The sequence below is a fragment of the Mesoplodon densirostris genome, chromosome 1 (assembly GCF_025265405.1).
Source record: "Mesoplodon densirostris isolate mMesDen1 chromosome 1, mMesDen1 primary haplotype, whole genome shotgun sequence".
Lineage (NCBI taxonomy): Eukaryota > Metazoa > Chordata > Mammalia > Artiodactyla > Ziphiidae > Mesoplodon > Mesoplodon densirostris.
The window spans coordinates 75200692-75224152 of record NC_082661.1 but is presented as its reverse complement, the minus strand read 5'-3'; the positions used below and the strand labels follow the sequence as shown (position 1 = coordinate 75224152).

General features: G+C 40.5%; 1 protein-coding gene across 6 annotated transcripts in view; it reads right to left on the bottom strand.

Annotated features, from left to right (window-relative positions):
- Window positions 1-23461, bottom strand: part of SGMS2 (sphingomyelin synthase 2) — an 88869-nt gene that overhangs the window by 34948 nt on the left and 30460 nt on the right. For 4 of the 6 annotated variants that reach the window (XM_060104647.1, XM_060104630.1, XM_060104621.1 and 1 more), the window contains exon 2: window positions 16122-16241. The gene's annotated coding sequence lies outside the window, so the exon portion shown is untranslated. Of the gene's footprint in view, window positions 1-4236; window positions 4278-15933; window positions 16242-23461 lie in introns of those variants that run through there. The other 2 variants (XM_060104637.1, XM_060104663.1) reach the window with 2 other exon arrangements.

The following is a 23461-nucleotide window of genomic DNA, read 5'->3' as shown; positions in this document are numbered from 1 at the left end:
CACAATGAGAAGCCCGTGCACCGCAATGAAGAGTAGCCCCCACTAGTCGCCCACTAGAGAAAGCCCACATACAGCAACGAAGACCCAAGACAGCACAAAAAAATAAATAAATTTATTTAAAAATATATAAATATAGTGCTATGAAGAAAAATAAAACAGGAGGGTTATTCAAAGTTAGATCACCAGGCTTATGAGGCAACACTCAATTTAAAATTTTTAAATGAATACTCATTATCAGAAAAAAAAATCAGTACACCATCAAGTCAAACAACATCAAGATATCTATGTTCCAACCTGCTGAGACCCAATTACAATAAATAGCTTCTAGAAACCTGCACAAATATAACTTTTTTAAAAATATTTATTCATTTATTTGGCTGCTCCCAGTCTTAGTTGCGGCATGCGGGACCTTTTAGTTGCAGCATGCGAACTCTTAGTTGTGACATGTGGGATCTAGTTCCCTGACCAGGGATCGAACCCAGGCCCCCTGCACTGGGAGCGTGAAGTCTAGCCACTTGACCACCAGGGAAGTCCCACAAATATAACTTTTTAAAACTAAAAAGGAATTCCACCAAAAATGCTCCCATACTCAGTTGTGGATTTTTGCTTTCGAGTCCTTTCCATTTCTAATAGATTGAAATAATGTATGAATGTTTACAGTATTCTAATTCTATTCTGTTTTTTAGAAGTCATAATGGACTGTTAAAAAAATTGATCACCCCAGTGCATCTTCTAAGAAATGTTTAACCCACATGAGGATTTAAGAAAAGGTTAAAGATACAATATTATTATGTAAACACAGGAAGAATAAAAACAAAGATATTATGTGGGGACAGAAGAGCTGAAGCTACCAAATATCTAATAAGGATTCAGAACTCAATTTGACTTTCAATGCAGAAATTTTATTTTATCTTAAATAGGTAGGATAGAAACTACAGATATAGAAAACTTAAAAAGCTGTTTAATGAAACAGAGCGACCAAACTCAAGATAAGCAATACTCAAAGGTTAAATATATAGCAAATGTTGCAACACTGCTGAAAGCCTGAAAGGTGAGGCAAATGAATGGCCAGCCAACCAGAAGAGAGAACTATTTCTGGCCTTCCCTTCTGTGTGGAATTCGGCTCTAAGTGCTCAGGAAGGTAGCAGAAGAGAAGGCTGGCTCCTATCCTCAGGAGGTTTTTGATTAAGTAACTCCCACTCTCCCCTTCCACCCAGAAGTCACTTAAAAAGACCAATGAGCAACAAAAACAACTTTTACAAATTAGAGAAGAGCCTGAAATAACATTTGAAGTTTAGTAAAACCATGTACCTGATAGAAGTAAAAGTAAAAAGAAAATTCAAATAATGAACATAAATGGGGAGGGTGGGGAGGGAAACATATATATATATGTCTTAGAAACTTTATAAAAGTCTAGGGTATATAGATGAAAACTGAAAACAAAAATTTTAAAAACTAGAATAGTCTTTATTTTTTTTAAACAGCTTTTTAAAATGCCAAGTTCTACTAATCAGTAATGAATAGAAAATCATTCTATTAGGTTTAGCACTGGTCTATCCTTGGGAGTAAACTATGGTCAGACTGTTTTCTACAGAGTGAAGCAGGTTCAGAAAAACACAGGATGATTAAAAGTACTGTCTCTAAACCTGAACCTCATGCCAAGAGGTACTCAGGAAACGCTATAAACTCAATGCTCAATTAGTATCAGGAAGTTAAAAGATGTAATTCCATATTTAATCTTATTTCCATTAAATGTAATTTTCATTGATGACTCTACATAAATAAAAGTATTTGACTATAAATACTCACTTGAAAATTTTTTTAAATGTTATCAAAAACCTATATTTAAAATAAATTGAAACAAAGTAGCAGCCTAGAAGTTTTTCATTTTCTGGTTTTTTGTTTTCATTTTTTTCTTCTGTAGCTTAATCCACAACAATAAAGATATTAGAAGATTGCAAGCCCGTTTCCAAGGCTTGTACTGAACAAGCCCCAAAATGACATTCTGGTTAATATGTTTATATACTTTAGAGGTACTTCTTCAGAATGTCAGAAAGGATGATGGGTTGATGGGGGGTATCTTTAAAGGAAATGAAGGAATTCCATTGGGGGGGGTATTTGTAGGGTAAATAAAACCTTAGTTATCATCTGGGCTTCAAACTCCCTCCTCTGCTGCCCTGCCAGTCAGCCCAGGTCCTGTCCATTTTAATCTTCCATCTATCCACCTAACTCTGCTCTCTCTAGCTTAGTTCAGCTCACAAACACCCTTCCTTACAGAGGGCGTGAATTAGTCCAAACATATCAATAGTTACAACAAATTTTTAATGGATTAAATCCATCCACCAAAAAGATACACTAAAAAATTTTTTTAATAAAAAGAAAGCTGATGTAGTACTAGGAGTATCGGGTACTACTAGTATTTTGGACTACTGAATACAAAGTGAAAGTATTAAGAAGAAGTGGATAATAGAGAACAGGTCACTAAGAAGACCTGAAGTTATGAACCTTGCACAAGGAGAAACTGAAGCGCCACAGTCACTGTGGGAAAAGGACTGAGCAAGTACTTAATGCAGCACTCCCTCCCTCTCTGGTTTTGTTCCCAGTCCATTTCCTGCTTTACTGGCTTCCTTAAAGCCCTTAAATGGCTCCCTCTGGCCAAAAGTCCATTGCTTATTTTGACTTAAAAAACAACAAAAAACAAACAAAAACAAAACACCTTATAATAGAAAATTTCAAATGTTGTATTGAAAGTAGAGAGAATAGTACAGCAAACCTCATCAGCTACAATGATCATCATGGGAAATCTATTTCATCTATCCTCTACCCTGGGTTTTTTTGGAAACAATCCCAAACATCATTTCACTTGTAAATATTTCAGTATGCCTCTTTAAGGCTCTCTTTAAAAAAACAAAAACAAAAGCAAAAACAACAAAACACTAATGCCATTATAGGTAAACAAAATAAACTTTCTTTCCTTAATGACAAATATCTGGTCAGATCACCTTTCCCCAATTATCTTTTTCCCCCAGACTGCTTCTCAGATGCTGGTGTGTCCTTCTGACGGGTGACACTGCTTACAAGGACCTTCATAATCTGGCCTCTGCCCTCCTTTTCAGGCTGTCTGTGAGTCGTTTTTTTTTTTTTTCCTTTCCCTAAATCCCGTGTTTCCAGACATAACTGCTTAACTTCTGTTCCCTTCACATGCAGTATCTCCTCTTACCAGGCCTTTCCATACAATTTTCCAGCAGCCCAAACCTCCTCTTGCCCCTACCCTCTTGCTTGCCCACCTGCCTCTCATGCTTCAGGTTCCAGCTTAGATGTCACTTCCTCCAAAAAACCTTTCTCGCTACAACTCCTGGACTCAGAAATGAATTGTCAAACACAGCACTCACTGCCCAGAGAGGGTACAAAACCTAGTGTCCCTGTTGAAAGACAAATGCCAATTTATAACTTCCAGCTTGTTAGATAGAAACCAACCTTCCACTCTGGGGTGCTTTGTGTCTGACATTTTCATGGTACGGTCACCATTCGTTATTTTGCGCTTTGACTATATATTCATGCACAATTATTATACAAACCTCTTATAAATGGTGTTCTAGAGGGGCAAATCAGACATCAGTGCAAAGATTTCAGTAGTAAGAAAATCCACAGAATTACTTAAACATTATATTTAATAATCATGAAGCTTTCAAATGTGAATTAGATATTTGGCAAATATCTGGGTGTGGTAGTGACAGGGACAAAAGAGCTAGTGGCCACAGAAGACCCTAACTCTAAAAAAAGCTCAGAATCCTATTGTTACTGGAGCACATAATTGCTTCATTTTATTCTAAAAGTGGCACCAACTCTAAAAACAAAAATGCACTCATCAAGGACATTAGTGTACTTCAACAGATAACTGGCTAAATAAACTGACTTTCTCTGCATAGACTTTCACCAAAGTGCAATCAGAAACCTATATTTGAAGATCAACTGTCAGAAAGTTCTCTTGGAAATGTTGGCTGACCACTTTGGTAGCTTTCCTTATCTACAAAAATAAGGCCATGCATAATAACTAGGCACACGAGAAGACTTCTCTGGGGCTTTAACAAATCTAATTCACATTGTGAAGTCAATTGATTACTGTATTTTTGGTGATTCCACCAAAGACAGTTAAAGAAAGCAAACAAAAATCTCATTTCTCACAGAAAGAAAAGAAGTAGGGTAAGGTACCTTCCTGATAAAGAGTGTACTAACCATCAGAGGGTCTAGGTATTTCCTCTTAGCGCTCAGAACACCATGAGATTGGTCCTGTGGGTGAGAAATCGATTCTCTCAAAGGTTTAACATTTTTTGGCATTTTAATTAGCTTGATGCAGGTAATTTATGGGTAACAGGTCCATATGAGTTTATTAAAACAATGAACAACAAAAGTTCACTCAATAACCATGGCCCCTAAAACATGCCCTTGCTAATACCAGAAAAAAAATAAATACAGGTCAACCATGTATGGTAACATCTTAGAATCCTAAGATCTGGGTTCTAACCCCGACTCTACTACTTGATGAGAATTAAGGCAATCCCCTTGGTCCTCAGTTTCTTCTGCCTTACCTGTCTCACATTCTCAAATAGGGGACTATGTTAAATGATTGGCCATTGGCATATTACAATTTAAAAATGGTTAGCTTATGTCTTTATTTCTCAATGTCAGAAGTCATCCTGTCAGAACAGACTGCATGAAAAGGGAAATAAATTCATGGAAGAATCACTCATTAGGTTCCATCCACTATTTGGGCATCTGTATGGAGTAAGAAGACTTTTGCGGGGGGCCTGATGCAGAACCCCTTTCCTACCATGACAGAAGCCAATTAAATAAGATTTTAACAAAGAGCTTCTGACCTCATTAATTAAATAGAGAAGAAATAAGACATTAAAACTGAAGAAAATAATTTCATAAGGTTGAAGTGAAAGGTCCTATCCCATAGAATAAGAGGTGGTTAATTAGTTGCAAGGTAAATAGAAAGTTATTGAGTCAGCTCAGGACCAACACCAAAGGATATAAAAGAATCAAGTATTATTCTTTATTATACCAACTGACCACTATGTGGATGCAGATTCAAAATTAGGAAATAATACAAATTAGTATAAACTATATTTTAAAAGGCCTTTTATGAAATACTAAAAATTAAGAAGTAAAAATATTCCAAGTAACTGGAAATTGTATATCTTGATTTGAAGAGTTAAACTACCTATTCCACTAGCATTAATGTTTAAAGGCAGACAATTTACAGAGTCAAATAAGACTAGATTTCTCTGGTAATTAGGATTAGCAATCCTAGATTGATTTTTTTTTCTGGGTAGCAGACTATTCCAGTTTTAACATCACACATCTCTCTCTCACACACACACATACACACACACGCAGAGGAACAAATAACTTTAGAAAAGCAGCCGATCATGTGTTAGAACTTCATTAATTAAAATAACAAATTCCTACTGCAAACATTTTTGCAACAAATAAAGTAAGTGAACTCCATCAAAGTTCATTTGAATCGTTTGAGGCATTATTTATGGCTTCTTGTGTTTTTGAAAATAAGTTATGTTTGTTCAGTAAGCTTTTATGAATAATGGTTAATACAGTTTTCCATCAAATAACATAAAGATTCCTGATGAAAGATTGAGAATCTAAATTAATGGGAGGTACAAACTACTACCTATAAAATAAGCTACAAGGATATACTATACTACAGAGGGACTATAGCCAATGTTTTATAACAACTATAAATGTTGTATAACCTTTAAAAATTGTGAATCACTATATTGCACACTTGTAACTTATATAATATTACTGTATACCAATTATCCTTCAATAATTAATTACTGAATAATTAATTAATTAATGGGAAAACTCTAGGTTCTTTATAAAACAAGTCAAACTTAAAAGCATTCCCTGGGAATTCCCTGGCGCTCCACTGGTTAGGACTCCATGCTTCCAATGCAAGGGGCACGGATTCAATCCCTGGTTGGGGAACTAAGATCCCACATGCTGTGCAGAGTGGCCAGAAAAAAAAAGTATTTCCCCAAAATCAATATTCTACACTCAGAAAGTTATTCAAGGTATAAGACTCAATATAAAACAATGCTACCTTCAATGCTATATTCAGCGAATGAAGCACTATACATTGTGGCTTTAGGGAAAGTAAGAAATTTTAGAGTTAAATGGATTTGTCTCTTACCTTTTATAGAGAGTTAAAAGTTAACCTTAAGTCATTTGGCTACTAATTCGGTAATAAAGAAATCTGTATGGTTATTGAATAAAATGGTGTCAGGTACTAGTGCTGCACCATGGACTCGTGTGTTGAGCTCTTGAGACAACCCTTAGAGGCACTCCTCTAATCCCCTTCTTTCACTCGACTTTACAGTGGATCCCTCCCTGGGATGCATCCCCACCTGATAGAACCAGACTTTACAAATTCAGGAAGAAAAACAGTTCCTAATCTCACAACTCTCTCAAGTCACCCCGGCACTGCTGTGCCACTAGCCCAGCCCAACGTGCAGCAACATATTCTCAATCCAATCTGCTAACGTTCTGCTTTCCCTTCAAAAAATAAATTCAAGGGAAGTGAGAACTCTTAAAAGATCAGACTGGGATTCAATGCCATGCCTTTCTCCCCTTACCTATGCTCCTCCCATTTCTTTAGTCTAGCCTACGGTTTGTAGTTTGCAGCCTACACAGGGTATCTCTTCTGCTGGGTTAGAAGGTGCAAGGACAGTCCACGTCTGATTTGTGTCAATGTGGCTACCAGCCAAGGGACTGGCATTCAGAGGCACTAGAATGGCTGTGAATGAACGTGTCAGTTCACACACTGAAAGACTCCAGCTCTATCTCACCCTTTTCCAAAATACCCCCAGCACCTTTCTTTTTCTAAAGGAGTCAATAATGGATCTGCATAATTATAATTTCCATATGGGATACAAGACCCCAAAATTTCACCCAACTTAGAGTGCTTTACTTTAGGTGACTGCATTTTTAATTATAATACATCTTATATAAAGAGGGGGATAAAACATCAAGTATAAAAAATAGTAAAGCAAAAACCCATACATAGTTTCAGAATATTACTGATACCCTGGAAGCCCCCAAGCAATCTTCATGATTATATCCTCCTCCCCCTTCATAATCCGAATGTACTTTATCAATATATAAATAATTTTCAAAGTATGTAATGCTGAAAACCCTTGGAGACGTTTCTTAAAAGATGCTATAATTTCTATAATTGCAGTTCTCAAAATGATAAAAAGAATAGATAAATCCCTGAAAAGTTCTCACCTATTTTTGGGTTTTCCTTCATTCCCACACAATTCTGCCCCCACCCCTTACTTAGGGAGATGCCTGGAGGATGCAGGATGTGATTACACTTCCCCAGAGCTTATGATACCAGGCATTGGAGCTTCCCCAGCATCAACATGTTAATATGTACAACCACCTTACAGGGTAGGTACCATCATCACCTCCATGTGAGGCATGAGGAAGTGAAACCCAGAAATCCAGCAAGTGGTCAAAGGTGGGATTTGAACCCAGGCAATCTTAGCCACTCTGCTAGGTTTTCTGAAATCTTGGTCTATTTTAACAATCTGGAATGTGCTTTCCCTCCCCGCACCCGCCCCGAAAGAGCAATGCATTTCCTTCCCCATGAGTCCTTCTGGGGAGAGATTTCACCTTTTTCTCCTCCATGTTTCCTTCCCACAGTTACCATGCAGATTAACAGTCTGTGTTTGCCCCGAGAGGTGACTTCCTTCCAGATATTAGCTGGCCCTACATTTTAATACACAGCTACTAGCTCTGGGTCATCTGATGCCTTCGGTGCCTGTGTGAATGTTTATCTAGCTCCCCAGTGACTTACAAGAAGGGCATTTCCTGGAAATCTTGCAGATGGACATTTCGCTGTGGTGAGATGTTTAGAGTGTCTGAATCACCCCTGTTGCCTAGTAACCTGTTTGGCAGGAGGAAAGTGACTCAGGCACAGGTACAGTCAGACGCAGGACAGATATTTACTCGGTGCAAACTCCTCCCGGCACTAGATGGTTGATTTCATGCTTAATCTTGACACTGTTCTTTCCCATGTCACTGGGAGCAGAGCTCCTTCGATTCTTTTCAAGTCAGGGAATTCAAAGACAACTATGCTGTGCACAGAATCTATGGATCCCTTGTAACTGAAATACAGGCTACATTATTTTTTCTATTGAGTTCTGAAGAAGAGCTTTAACACAAAAAGCAATTACAGGATTCTTACATATAAAAGTGAATTGGAATTATATGCTGTCATGGAAGTTACTTGCCATCCCTGTAATAATTAATTCTCTCATGAATTCAGTTTATATATTCCTGAACAGTCCTGAGTCACTAATTCTGACCTCATAGTCAAAGAAGGAATTTTTTTCAGGCAACCAGAGGGTTGACTCATTTGGTGGGCCATATTTCAGGCCAGAAAATCTATTACACCTTTACATATACCTGTCTTTTTATCTGAAAGAATTGATACCATAATACAAGTAGCTTCAGAATTGAAGGGGTTCACCCTCAAACACCACTGTGAATATAAATAAATGTCAGGGCTTCCCTGGTGGTGCAGTGGTTAAAAACCCGCCTGCCAATGCAGGGGACACAGGTTCGAGCCCTGGTCTGGGAAGATCCCACATGCCGCGGAGCAACTAAGCCTGTGTGCCACAACTACTGAGCCTACCCTCTAGAGCCCGCGAGCCACAACTACTGAAGCCTGTGCGCCTAGAGCCCGTGCTCCTCAATAAGAGAAGCCACCACAATGAGAAGCCCGTGCACTGCAATGAAGAGTAGCCCCCGCTCACCGCAACTAGAGAAAGCCCGCACGCAGCAACAAAGACCCAACGCAGCCAAAAATAAGTAAATAAATAAATGTCACTGGCAGCCTAAGGTCACCTTGCTGAGCTTTGTCTTTAAACATAAAGCAGCACGCGTGCCTAGGTCACTCTAGAAGCCAAAAATCTAGAATAAAATACTCTGGGTTTGCATTGTATGTAATTTCTTCCACCAGTTATTACTAGTTCCCTAATATTCTATGGATTCACCATTCTTTCTAATCATTTCTATGCATTAAATATTCAAAGGGGGAAAGTGGTTCTAAAAAAGCCACACACATGCACACATACCAGATACTGTGTTGCTTTTTTGTCTGGTCCTTTTCAGCCCTGCAAGCTATGGACACAGAAAGTAAGATTGTAAGGATGTGCCTAAATGTTACCTCTAACCTTAGTGGGAAAGACCTGAATCCTAAATTTATTTAATGCTAATGGACTGAAGGGGACAAATATAATTTAGAAAGTTTTCTTCTTCCCTTGATCAAATAATATTCATCCTAACACAGGGGTTTCAGCATGCCTGATATCTTTAAGTACTATTAAAAGTATAATGAATAATAGATGTTTTATTTTGTTCTTGACAAAGGGGTGTATAAGTTTACTTAGCAAAGATTTTCATCTTAAATATATGTTAAAACTTTATCTTCTCCAAAATATTTTCTTTTTGAAAGGTGTTTTTAGGGAAAAATTTTTTTCCATGTCTAAAAATTTCTTGAAGTCCACCAGACAAATTCCATAGCAGATTTAAGAAATGGGTACTCTCGTTATCTACAACTGGATAACTGCAGATTACAATGACTGCTGGCAAGCAACATGGGGGGTGAATCGCTCTCCAAAGTACTGTTAAGTCCTTAACCATGTCTAAGCAGATTCTCCCAATTTGGGGTTCAGAGCTCATGAGTGGACCTGGTGCAGCCCTATGAAATGTTTAGGCTCATGCATATAACTGGGGATATAGAGCTTCATTCTTCAGATTCCCAAAATGGAGTTCAGACTTGGGAAACGAAACTGCCAGCAGAAAGCTTCGTATTTAAGCTCATGAATTTGTTGCTGACTACCTCCTTAATGCAAGTTTCAGTAACAAGAGAATGTTCGTTCCCATGCTATCACTGAAGATTTCTGATAACTAATGGGAATAGAGCTTCATCTGTGATACCACCACAGTTTATTGCATTTGTGTACTCCGAAAGCTAAATTGCTCTTTTTTAAAAAATTTATTTATTTACTTATTTTTGGCTGTGTTGGGTCTTTGTTGCTGCGCACGGGCTTTCTCTAGTTGCGGCGAGCGGGGGCTACTCTTCGTTGCTGTGCTCAAGCTTCTCATTGCGGTGGCGCTTCTCGTTGTGGAGCACGGGCTCTGCGCACGCAGGCTTCAGTAGTTGTGGCGCGCGGGCTCAGTAGTTTGGCTCACGGGCTCTAGAGGGCAGGCTCAATAGTTGTAGCGCATGGGCTTAGTTGCTCCACGGCATGTGGGATCTTCCTGGACCAGGGCTCAAACCCCTGTCCCCTGCGTTGGCAGGCAGATTCTTAACCACTGCACCACCAGGGAAGTCCCTAAATTGCTAATTCTGCCTCATCTTTCAAAATCTTATTTAACCTTCATTTAGGTATTTGAATGTCTGCTATCTGAGTGCCTGTTATGACCAAGTAAACCAGACAAACCTAGGCCCTGACCTCACACAGCTTGTGTCAGTTGGGGAAACAAATAACTACAACACGAGGAGATAAATGTTTGGATAGTAAAATTAAGATGCTACAGGGACACACACGCCCCTCAGTTCAGGAAAGTCAGGGAAGGCTTCCTGGAAGAAGGACTTTTCAATTCAGATCTGAGGGATGAAGAAAAGTCAGGCAAAGTGCGGGTGGGGTTATTTAAGGCAGAAGGAATAGCACGTGCAAAGGCCTTAAGGAGCAAAGCAGAATGTGGTTTGTGTGTATGGGAACAAAAAGAAAGTCAGCTTGGCTGAAATGCGGAAAGGTTGGCTCATGAAGAGGCTGGTAAGGCCTTGTTATGATACTTGGATTTTGCCCCCAGGATAATGGGATCAAGGAGCGTTTTGTGTTTTGGAAGGATCCCACATATGATTTCCGACACTGAGAAACTGAGAAGATGAACATTTCTTACTCTCAGCAGAAAATTACCAGATCGTCCCTATACCCAAGGATAAATGTATAAGGGTCTTCGCAGAACCAATTTTCTGTAGCACCAGTGAGATGCTACCATGGGACCCAGGAAAGCAGAGTGGCTAAGAGCTCAGCCTATAGAGAAAGATGACCTAAATTCAAATTCTAGTCCTACCATGTTCTGGCCAGCCAATCACTTAACTTTGGGCAAATTGCTTAAACCCCTTCTGTCTCAAACTGGAGTTAATAACAGCTACCTCACAACGTTAAATGAGGTTCTATATGTAAAACACTAACAACAATGGCTGCCACAATGTCATTCCATCTTAGTTATTATCAACAAAAATATACCAGTCAACCGTAAGCATTAAGAACCACTGCTCTGGACTACATGTAATATTTTTAAACAGTACAAACACTTCTCTTCAGAAGCCATCTAATTTCTTTTTTAAAAAGCAGCTTAAAGAAATAAATCTTTATGTTTAACACTTTTATCAGTTTTCCATTTGAAAAATTTAAAACGGGATGCTAATATAATACAATTATGCAAAAATAAGCTTTATTTCATTCTTTAGACCTTATGTCCTATTTGGACAAAAATCTGCTATGTTAAGTGACGTTTCCAGAACTACTGGTTTGCAGTTAAGCTTCAAAATCAGAGCATACTTAGAAATCAGACTGTCTAGCTAAAATTCTGTGGCTATGAATCCAGAAGAATATGAATAAATTCATTTACCTAATAATCAAATTATAGAAAATTAAAGCAAGAAGTTTTTAAGCCTAAGTATAGACACTGGGAAGACCGAAGAATCAATTGTGGATTCACCACTCAACATAAAACTCTCCAATATGGGACTTCCCTGGTGGCACAGTGGTCAAGAATCTGCCTGCCAATGCAGGGGACATGGGTTCAATCCCTGGTCCTGGAAGATCTCATATGCCGTGAAGCAACTAAGCCCGTGTGCCACGACTACTGAGCCTGAGCTCTAGAGCCCAGGAGCCACAACTACTGAGCCCGCACGCTCTAGGGCCCGCGTGCCACAACTGCTGAGTCCACGTGCTGCAACTACTGAAGCCCCCATGCCTAGAGCCCGTGCTCCACAACAAGAGAAGCCACTGCAATGAGAAGCCTGCGCACCGCAATGAAGAGTGGCCACCACTCACCACAACTAGAAAGCCTGCGCACAGCAACAAAGATCCAACGCAGCCAAAAATAAATAAATAAATTTATATTAAAAAAAAAAAAACTCTCCAATATCCAGCCGCCGTCTTGTTGCCTCCACTTGTTAGATGTAAATGCTAAATCACAGTTAGAACTCTGAAGCACAGTTTACAATAACACACAGACTACAAGTCAAGATATAATGTCAAAGGTCAATTAACTGCATGCTAAAAATATCTGTGTCGGTCACCACTAATACCAATATAGACAGAGAGAATATTAAAGCCTTTGCAAGCTGACTGGGTCAGGGTCCCCAAGACCACTCCCAGTTTGATGATTTACTAGGAGGACTCATAAGACCCAGTATACAGTTGTACTCATGGCTATTTTTACAGCAGAGGGATACAAAGCAAATCAGCAAAGGAAAAAGGTACATGGGGTAAAGTCCAGAGGAAACCAGAGCAAGCTTCCAAGAGTCCTTTCCCAGTGGAATCACACAGGTGATGCTTAATTTCCCCAAGAAGTTGTGACAACACCTGTGAAATATCTTCTCCCAGAGAAGCTCATTAGTGACTCTGTGTCTGGGGTTTTTATTAGGGCTGGTCACATAGGAACCTTCTGCTAGGCATGTACCTAAATTCTACACTCTCGGAATGCAAGCAGGCATTCAACAGAAACCATACTGTTTGCACAAACAGTCCAGCCACAGTGAGCCATTCTTACCAGGAAATGGTGGGAACCCTCCTCAAATCTAAGTTACCAGGCACCACCAGTCAAGGGCCAACCTTGCAAGTGGGCGTTTCTAAGGAGCGCAGTCTCAGACCTGCTGTGTTAACTCATTTTTGTACACTGTTCTATTTCAATTAGCTACCATACAGGACCAAACTATAGGAGAAAGGTCTTACTCTTAGCAGGTCACCTAGGTACATCATGATCCTAAGAAGCACTTTTACCCTGTATATTTTCAGTATTTAAAATGCAGCATTTTTAACGTGGACATTGTCTTAACTTACATAGTAAAAGAGCTAACATGGCCTTCAGTGTCCTTTTTTTTGCATAATAAAAAGAGCTGAATTCTAGTCCTGTTTACTTTTCTGGGCACTTTCTTCTTAAAAATGCCATTGAAAATTCTGAATGAATAGTATTCCTACACTGAAACTGTGAGAAACCATTTAACTTATCAGATTGGTGAAAAATCCAGACCCAAATGACAACTAGTCTCACAAGTTTCTAGCAGGGGGTGAGAATAAGATAAATCCCCTCTGGGAGGCAATTTGACAAGACAGCTATCAAAATTATACACATCCTTTGTGACTGGCAATTCTACTTTGCAAATTTATACACATAAAATTGTGTACACGCAGAATAACCTACACACAAAGTTATTTATTGCAGCATTGTTTAAGAGCAAGGATTGGCTACAACCCAAATGTGCATCAATAGGTCACTATTTAAATTGTGGTACATCCATACAATGGACTACTCTGTGACTGTTGAGAGAAGGAAAAAAAAGAATGAGGACGCTCTCTTTGTACTGATTTGTTGAACCCTCCTACATATATCAGGAGAAAAAAATACATTGCTCAAAAGTATAGTTTGCTATCTTTTACTTTATGAAGGGGGCAAAAATGAATTCATACTTGTGCACAGAGATACTCTGGAAGGCTGCATTAGGCACTGATAGCTGACGCTGGGAGGAGGTGGTGGAGGCAGAATTTGGGCAGAATCTGTGAACATGAAAAAAATGAAGTAAAATGGTATCCTTGAAAAGTAATCCTTCTTTTCTAAGCCTAGGTCACATCACCCTGGCACCTGTTTTTTGTTTATTGTTTTAATAAGCTTCTCTATTTTGCAGTGATTAAACTAGAGCATTAAGATTGCTTTATCTTATTTTCCGAATCAGGTTTCAACTCTTTTTCATCTGTGCCTGTCTACCACCTAGAAGGAGCTGTTCCCAGGACACCTGAGAGTGAGTCAAGTTATCTGCGCCTCCCTTCTCCCATCTGTTTGCTGAGGGTATTTGGGGGCTTTCCTTTCTTTCTTTCTTTCTTTCTTTCTTTTTTTCTTTCTTATTTATTCATTCATTCATTCATTCATTTATGGCTGTGTTGGGTCTTTGTTGCTGCGCGCGGGCTTTTTTCTAGTTGCGGCGAGCGGGGGCTACTCTTTGTTGCGGTGCGTGGGCTTCTCATTGTGGTGGCTTCTCTTGTTGCGGAGCACGGGCTCTAGGCGCGCAGGCTTCAGTAGTTGTGGCGCACGGGCTTAGGTGCTCTGCGGCATGTGGGATCTTCCCAGACCAGGGCTCAAACCCGTGTCCTCTGCATCGGCAGGCGGACTCTCAACCACTGTGCCACCAGGTAAGCCCTATTTGGGGGCTTTTTTTTTTTTTTTTTTTTTTTTTTTTTGCGGTACGCAGCCCTCTCACTGTTGTGGCCTCTCCCATTGTGGAGCACAGGCTCCAGACACGCAGGCTCAGCGGCCATGGCTCACAGGCCCAGCCGCTCCACGGCATGTGGGATCTTCCCGGACCGGGGCACGAACCCGTGTCCCCTGCATCGACAGGCGGACTCTCAACCACTGCGCCACCAGGGAAGCCCTATTTGGGGGCTTTTAAAAAGCTCCATGAAAGCAGGAATTTTGCTTTGTTCACTGCCTCATTCGCAACACTGAAATGAGTGCCTGGCCCACAGAAATTGTTCAGTAAGTATTTGTTGAATACATGAATTCTTTTCTTTACCCAGCTTCCATGGGACAGACACTATCAGACAAAGGGAGAGATATCACTACGGTCAAATATTCAGAAATAGTTGTCATTCCTAGTATCGGCCCATATGGTCATTCTAATCCTAGCAACATTCTTAGAATTATTTTGAATTTTACAGAAGACAAACAAATATGCCTATGGAATGCTGTGCTGAACAGTGACTCTTAAATATTCCTAAAAATTTATTTTTAATTAACTTGGGATTACATGGCCCTGGGGTCCATCTTTGGGCTGAAGACTTTTTAGGCAAACACCACACTAACTAGTAATGATGAAGAAGAATGGCTATGATAAGCGTCAACTGAGCCCCGGTCCTAAGGTGCCCTAGCTATAAAGAAGAAAAAGAAAATCTTGTGCATTAAAAATGCAACTCCTATTTATATTTTCAAGAGTAAAATTATCCTAGGAACTAAATTCAAATTAGTTTAGACAGTTAATTGAGTTGCACAATGTCAATCATGAACACGAAAACTTCCTTCCTCCTCAGTGGGCAGAGAATGGGTATAACTACCACATCTCTCTTTTTTTTTTTTTTTTTTTTTTTTTTTTTGCGGTACGTGGGCCTCTCACTGTTGTGGCCTATCCTGTTGCAGAGCACAGGCTCTGGACGCACAGGCTCAGTGGCCATGGCTCACAGGCCCAGCCGCTCCACGGCATGTGGGATCTTCCCAGACCGGGGCACAGACCCGCGTCCCCTGCATCGGCAGGTGGACTCTCAACCACTGTGCCACCAGGGAAGCCCTACATCTCTTTGACCTTAGTTTAAAAAGTGCAGAAACAATAACTTTGCTAGTAATCATTTCAGTAATGTTGTTGAACAGGTGCACAGCTGACCAATGTTTCTTTGAAGATTTATAGTGCCACTAATTTTTCTTAATGCACAGTTGAGGCAGTTACTGAGTGCCGATTTTGGCAGTCATGCAAAGAGGTTAGGAAGTTTTGGTGTCACCTCTATTTCTCTTGCTGTCATTTAAGACAACAATCCAACAAGTAAGGAAACATCCACTCACCTGAAACAGCTTGAAATCTAAGACTCTCTTGAGGATAAAACAGAAATTCTCAGAGTTAAGGCATTTTCGAAATGTCTTAACTAGATAAGAGAAGATAGCCGAGAAGTTGCAGGACAACTGGTAGGCAGCCAACCTTCAGCGGATGCAAATCACACTTAAGATCTAGCACCAGGAAGCACCCAACCTACTGTTTGCAGATGGCAGCACAGCAAATCCCACCGTGGTCCCTGGTCCTCGAAGCAGTGAACACATTCAGTCTTGTAGCAGATCCTTTCTGCGAAGAGTGGGAGGGGCAGAGGATGATAGCTCTAAAAGGCAGAGAAAGTGAGAGGTTAAATAAGAATGATGCTTTGTTATGTTTTGCTGGTTTTCTGGAGGTGAGGGTGAAATGATGAGTTCTATGATACTGCCGTCCCTGGAAGAGTCATGGGAGAACACTGGCTCTAACAGGTACCAGAATTTCAGGGGGAGAAAAGCAACTTGGCCATGCATTCCACCAACATTAATTTAATACCTGACAGACCTGTTCAGAGGTGGAGCAAGGAAGGTAGGTGGATTCCCATCATGATGCTCACAAGCAGATAAAAGAAGCCTGTGATAAATGCCACTGAGAGAAGTCAGTCAGAATCAGAGCAAGGCTGGCGTGGCTGATTTAGAGCAAGTGGTTAGGGAGTGAGGGGATGCTATTTGAGTTAAGACTTAATAATAATGGGGGATAGGACATGGAAGAAGAGCATTCCAGGTCAAAGAAGCAGCTGGTTCAAAGGCCCTGAGGCAGGAATGAGCCAGGCAGGTTTAGAGAATGGAAAGGCAATGGAGCATTGAAACTCAGGAATAGAGAAGTGCAGTGGAGACCAGAGGCTGGAGACAAGAGGCCAGAGGCCAGGTCACTGAGGGCTTTGCAGAGCAGGTGAGGAACTGCCAATACACAGGCAAGCTCAGTGTCACCGAAACCCAGGCTGCTGTGAGGTGCATAATCTGTCATGTTCAAACAAAATGGTGGAGGATTCCCTTCGAAATACACACAACTGCTGTGATATTTTAATGGGTTTTTAAATAGACTTTATTTTTTAGAGGAGTTTTAGATTCATGGTGAAATTGAGCAGAAAGTGCAGAGATTTCCCATACTTCCCCACACATGCATAGCCTCCTCCATTATCAACGTCCCCCATGGAGTGGGTGGTACATATGTTACCATCAATGAACCTACATGGACTCATCATAATCACCCAGAGTCCACAGTTTACAGCAACGTTTACCTTTGCTGGAATACATTCTATGGGTTTGGACACAGGCATAATGACATGTATCTACTATTAAAGTATCAGAGTAGTTTCGCTGCCCTAAAAATCTGCTACGCTCCACCTATTCATCTCTCCCTCCTCTCTTTCAATGGATTTTAAGTAGCTGAAATTTGACTGGTGGGTGGAAGTAAAATGTATACCATTTTCCAGAAGTTTACAATTCATAGAACCACCATATGAACATCCTAAGAGTATAGACTGGGATACACACACAGACACACACACACACAAAGACACACACACGATATTTGGTAGTTGATGTATATATACCTTTTAAATGCTTAACAAATTTCATTAAAATCTATGTTTAACAATTACAGGGCATATACATACATATCCGCAACCAGAAACTGATTTTCAACTGAGATCCCACTTTCACCAAAAATACTCAACTGTTGGAAGAGACTCAAGAACGAATGTGTCACTCCTAGTTATATACCCAAGAAAAATGAAAGCCCTAGTCCACACAAACACTTGTGCACAAATGTTCATTCTGCATTATTCATAACAGCCAAAAAATGGAAACAATCCAAACGTCCATCAGCTGATGAATGGATGAACAAAATGTGGTGTAACCATATCATAAAATATTATTTGGCAATAAAAAGGAATGAAGGAGTGATATATGCTAGAACATGGATGAACCTTGACAACGTTAAATAAAAGAAGCCAGTTACAAAAGATCACATATTGCATGATTCCATTTATTTGAAGTGTGCAGAAGAGGCAGATCCATACCTCTGAGAGAAGTAGGTATGGAGAAAGAAGATGAGCATTGCCAGGGGCTGGAGGCAGAAGAGAATTGGTAGTGAATATCAATGTGTATGGGGTTTCTAGTGGCGCAGTGGGCTTCCCTGGTGGCGCAGTGGTTAAGAATCCACCTGCCAATGCAGGGGACACGGGTTTGAGCCCTGGTCCGGGAAGATCCCACATGCTGTGGAGCAACTAAGCCCGCGCGCCACAACTACTGAGCCCGTGAGCCACAACTACTGAAGCCCACACACCTAGAGCCCGTGCTCCGCAATAAGAGAAGCCACCACAATGAGAAGCCCGGGCACTGCAAAGAAGAGTAGCCCCCGCTCACCGCAACTAGAGAAAGCCCGCACGCAGCAACAAAGTCCCAATGCAGCCAAAAATAAATAAATTTAAAAAAAAAAGTGTGTATGGGGTTTCTTTTGGGGATGATATAAATGTTGTAAAATTAGATAGTGTGAAGGTGCACAACTCTGTGAATACACTAAAAATCACTGATTATACTCTTTAAAAGAGAGAATTTTATGGTATGAATTACATCTCAATAAAGTTGTTATAAAAATGAAAGAACAAGGGAATTCCCTGGCAGTCCAGTGGTTAGGACGTGGTGCTTTCATTGCTGGGGCCCAGGTTCGATTGTTAGCTGGGGAACTAACATCCTGCCAGTTGCTCGGCGTGGCCAAAATTAAAATTAAAAAACATAAGTATATCTGAAATGCCGGGTAGAGATGAATAGACTTCAACTGGTCAACAGTGCTAAGTTCCAAGAAGGCCCATAATAGGAAGCAACTTAGTTTACATTGCAGATACCATACAATACACTCAATGGGCCACATTCACTCCCTTGAAAAGACCGCTCCACCCTCAGAGAATGTCTTTCTCATTTCACTTGGGACCTCGTTCCAGCTATGACCTCTCTCTTGACTTCACCCACCACTGCCACTAACCTGACCCTACTTCCAGCCACCAGTGTTTCCCCTGGATTGCCTTAATCTTCTGCCGCTCCTGATTTTCCACAGGAAAATCTGATCTTTCTAAAAATTTACTCTCACTTGAAACCCTTCAGAGGTTCCCCATATTTAAGCCATTTCTGGAACACAGAGGTACTATTAGAAGAAATTAATGTATATTCATATTCAATCAGGTAGTACATGTGCCTCTTAATATTAAAGGTGCCTAAAAATATGGCCTCAAAGTATCCCCAAACCATGCCTGTCCCTGCCTGTCCCTGCCTGTAGGGACACTGGTTGCACTGTTAACACCCACCAATAATCTCATGGGCTAATCTTTGCATCTTTGTAACTTGAGCTACTCTATCAAAAGGATCAATTCAATTGCCTATTTATAAGGTCAAGAGTCAAGTTAGCTTAGATAAATACCTGATAAGGTAAGAACTGGGCTAACAAAGAGATTTCTCAAGAAGACACACATCCCGAAGGTCCAATGCTTTTCATGTACCTACACACAGCGCGGTATGTAGAAACAAGCCCAGAGTGTCAAGTTGGGAGAAGCTGAAACTTAAAGTAGTTCATAAACCAGGGCTTCCCTGGTGGCGCAGTGGTTGAGAGTCTGCCTGCCGATGCAGGGGACACGAGTTTGTGCCCCGGTCCGGGAAGATCCCACATGCCGCGGAGCGGCTAGGCCCGTGAGCCATGGCTGCTGAGCCTGCGCGTCTGGAGCCTGTGCTCCGCAACAGGAGAGGCCACAACAGTGAGAGGCCCGCATACAGCAAAAACAAAAACAAAAACAAAAAAACAAAACAGGGCAACAGTTTATTTCTTAGGTAGCAGGGGTAAGTCAAATTAAAAAAGAGCAGATAGTGGTTCCTGGGCCATAACTTAAGTCTGTGGACATTTATAATTGTTTCTAACATGGTATTAATGATACCGATAACATCATCAGCTTATAGTTTTTTTCATCTAGTCAAACTTTAAATGTGTGCTCTTGTTGAAAAGGAGATGGGTAAAGGGGGCGGATGTTAGACTGCAAATTCATGCTGACTACTCCAAACACTCTGTACACATCCTGAAGTAGTTAAGAGAAGACCCATTTAAAAGAGTGTCATGGAAGTTCATTTATTTTCATTTGAAGTATATATACCATGCATCACTTCATAAAGGAATAAAGTAAATGATACAACTAAGAAGTAAAATACTCCTGTAAAAGGAGTAACATAGGATCAGAAAGCCAGGTAAATAGAGACCAGGGGTTCTTTTTTTTTTTTTTTTTTTTTGCAGTACGCGGGCCTCTCACTGTTGTGGCCTCTCCCATTGCGGAGCATAGGCTCCGGATGCACAGGCTCAGCGGCCATGGCTCACGGGTCCAGCCGCTCCGTGGCATGTGGGATCTTCCCGGACCGGGGCACGAACCCTTGTCCCCTGCATCGGCAGGCGGACCCTCAACCACTGCACCACCAGGGAAGCCCAGGGGTTCTTGATCACAAGATGCAGTGGGAGGAGTGCGGGTGTGTTTCCTGTGACTGAATATTGTCTCACCCACTCCCAGCAAGGAATCGCCACACTCAGCACCTCTGGGACTCCAGACATGATACATAACCTCCCTGTGCCTCAGTTTCCTCATCTATAAATAGGGATAACAACAGCACTAACTTCATAGGGTCCTTAAGAGGGGTGAAGGAGTTAATACTTATAAAGACCTTAGAAACAGCACCTGGCATATAGTATGCATTATCCATATTTATTAACTAACTAAAATAGAAAGGAAAGAACAGGGGGAATTGAGTGTACTGGTTAAGTCTTACAACATGACAAAAACTGGGATACATATTTGACTCTCAGTTCCTTTGCAGCTAGAGCAAAAAAGAGAAGAGACAAAATTTTCCAAACTCAAGAGTGTGAGTATCTCCATATCTGCATGTATTGGAAGAATGGGGAATGGGGAACCATGTCTTATCCCCCAGGGGAAAAAAAGTTTTTCTTGACACTTAGCTGTAACATGCTCACTGCAGGTCTGTACACACGAGTCAGTGAGCAACAGCACAGATCAGGGAGACCATGTCACATGATAGTTTTTCATCATGACCCTCAATAAATTCCGAAGCATGGCTCTCTAGAGTTTCTTTGGTAGGAAGCCAAGGCAATGCAATATAAATAAGCAGCTCTGATGGTCTGGCTTATTTCAGGGACACAACTGCACCAGAAATCCATCCTTTACTTCCATATCCCTCAGCCATGCATCTGATAAGAGTTGAAGAGAAGACAGTTCCATATTTGTGGAACAAATTCTCTACCATCAGGAGATGGCCAAGGTACAGCCACATAGAAACACTAAGTAACCTGATGCATTGAAAGTGACTTTCCACAGAAGCCTCTGTTTTTAAGTCTAATGGACTTGAGAGTCACCATCTGGCCAAAGAACAGCCATAATATCTCAGGGGATTGAACAGCTCAAAGAATATTTCTATTTGTCCTAGCCATCTCAGGCTCTACCTAACAGTTAAACGTGGAGCATTTCCAAATTACAAAAGCCATTGTGCTTGAGGCACGTTTTATTGTAAGTTGGAAAACAGATTAATTTTTATTTTAAAGACTAGTTATTAGAGAGCAAAGCTTAGCTAGCCAAGGACCTTTGTTCCTTCAGATATTCCCCTGCTGTACATGGAAGACATGACACAGCTGAACTCCCAAGCTATTCCATAAACCCTGTGGATTAGCTGATGTTCCAGTGATTTGTCAGCTTTTTTCATTCCATCAGGCAAAGTGTGTTGTTCTTAGGACTGATTAGTTAAGAATGTTTCTTCAGATTGAAAGTGTTCCATCTTAAAGTTGGTAATCAACTATAACAATGTATTTTCATTTTAATTCTTGGGGGGTATTACTAAAGCCACCCAAAGAAAGCAGAAATAGATGAATTCACTTGCAGGTTACAGGCACTAAACATAGCACTTGGCAAGGAAGAAGAGCACAGGATGGCATGTATAATAAATCCCCATGCATCTTTGGACAAATATCACTTCCTTGAAAAGAAGCCTTTTCTTGACTCTTCCAGATTGGATTAGGGTCCCCTTTACCTGCTTCCACATCACTCCATACTTTTTCTCCACCATAACTGTTTGCTAATTGTAACTCTCTAGTCAACTACTGGTAAAGGTTTACTGGCTCTTTTCTGTCAGACTGTAAACCCCATGAGGGAAGGGACCACATCTGTCAGGTTTATCTGCTGTGCTCCTGGCACATAGTTGATATTATTTGTTCACTGAGTAACCCCCGCTTTATAAGATAGCCAGCTGTGTTCCTGAAGAGTCCCATGTAAGCCCCTTGCCAGTAAGACAATGAAGTCCTTGAAGGAATCTTATAAAGGGGGGAGGAAGGGAGGAAAGCATTACATATCATGAAACCCACAAGTTTGATGCCTTGAAGATTTTCAGAAGCAGAGTCCTTGGATGTACACATGGCAGGTATGAGTGACAGAGGGAGGGAGAAACGGGGGAGGGAGGACGGACTAATTTAGACGGGTGCTTTAAGAGTAAAACTGTATGATGAGAACTCAAATAGTGTTTTCTAATTATAGACTCAAATTTGAAAGGTCACCCTGTACTTCCCTCTGCCTAATACAAGCAGCATTCAAACATCCCAGAAATAGGAGCCCTTTTTTTTTTTTTTTAAAGCCCAGAGAGAAGAAGTTGAACAGATTTAAAAAGCCCTGTGTCTCTCAGCCTCTACAGTTTTTCTGTTAGGTCTTCCATGAAGAGACAATTGTCAATCTAGTTCTTTCCTTCAGGACACAAAGTTGTTGTTAGATTTGAATTCCTTAACTCTTTAGAGTAAAAGTCACAAGAAATAGTACCACATAGTATCGTAACAGTGAAACTTCAATTATTACTTAATTTTAAGAAATGCTTTCAGACCTACTGCAACCAAAGAAAACAATATTTTTATACTTTAACACTGAAAGTGAGAAGGTGTTTTAAACTTACTGGTGAGGAAAGAAACCCTAATCAAAATATTTGTGTTAAAAAAAACCACAAAAATATCAAGCTGCTCTCTAGGACTACTGTAAAATACATTTCTTATATTTTACAAACACCCTAAGATTGTGAACAAGATTTAACTCTGAGCCTCTGACATTATTAATAACAGTGAAAAACTGGAAATAACTAAGTATCCAACAACAGTGGGTTGCTTAAATAAATTATGATGGATGAATGCAACAGAATACTGAAATACTTCTCTACCATGTTGAGTGGGGAGTGACAAGAGGTTCATGATATATCCATAAGTGCAAAACAGTGATATATGTATGACCCTATTTATCTTGTTTTTTAAAAGTTGCACATGGGAATTCCCTGGCAGTCCAATGGTTAGGATTCTGCACTTCCATTGCAGGGGGCATGGGTTCGACCCCTGGTCGGGGAACTAAGATGCCACATGCCAGGCGGTGCTGCAAAAAAAAAGTTGCACACATAAATGTAAATGCTGGAAAGATCATGCAAAATTTTAACAGGTGATAGA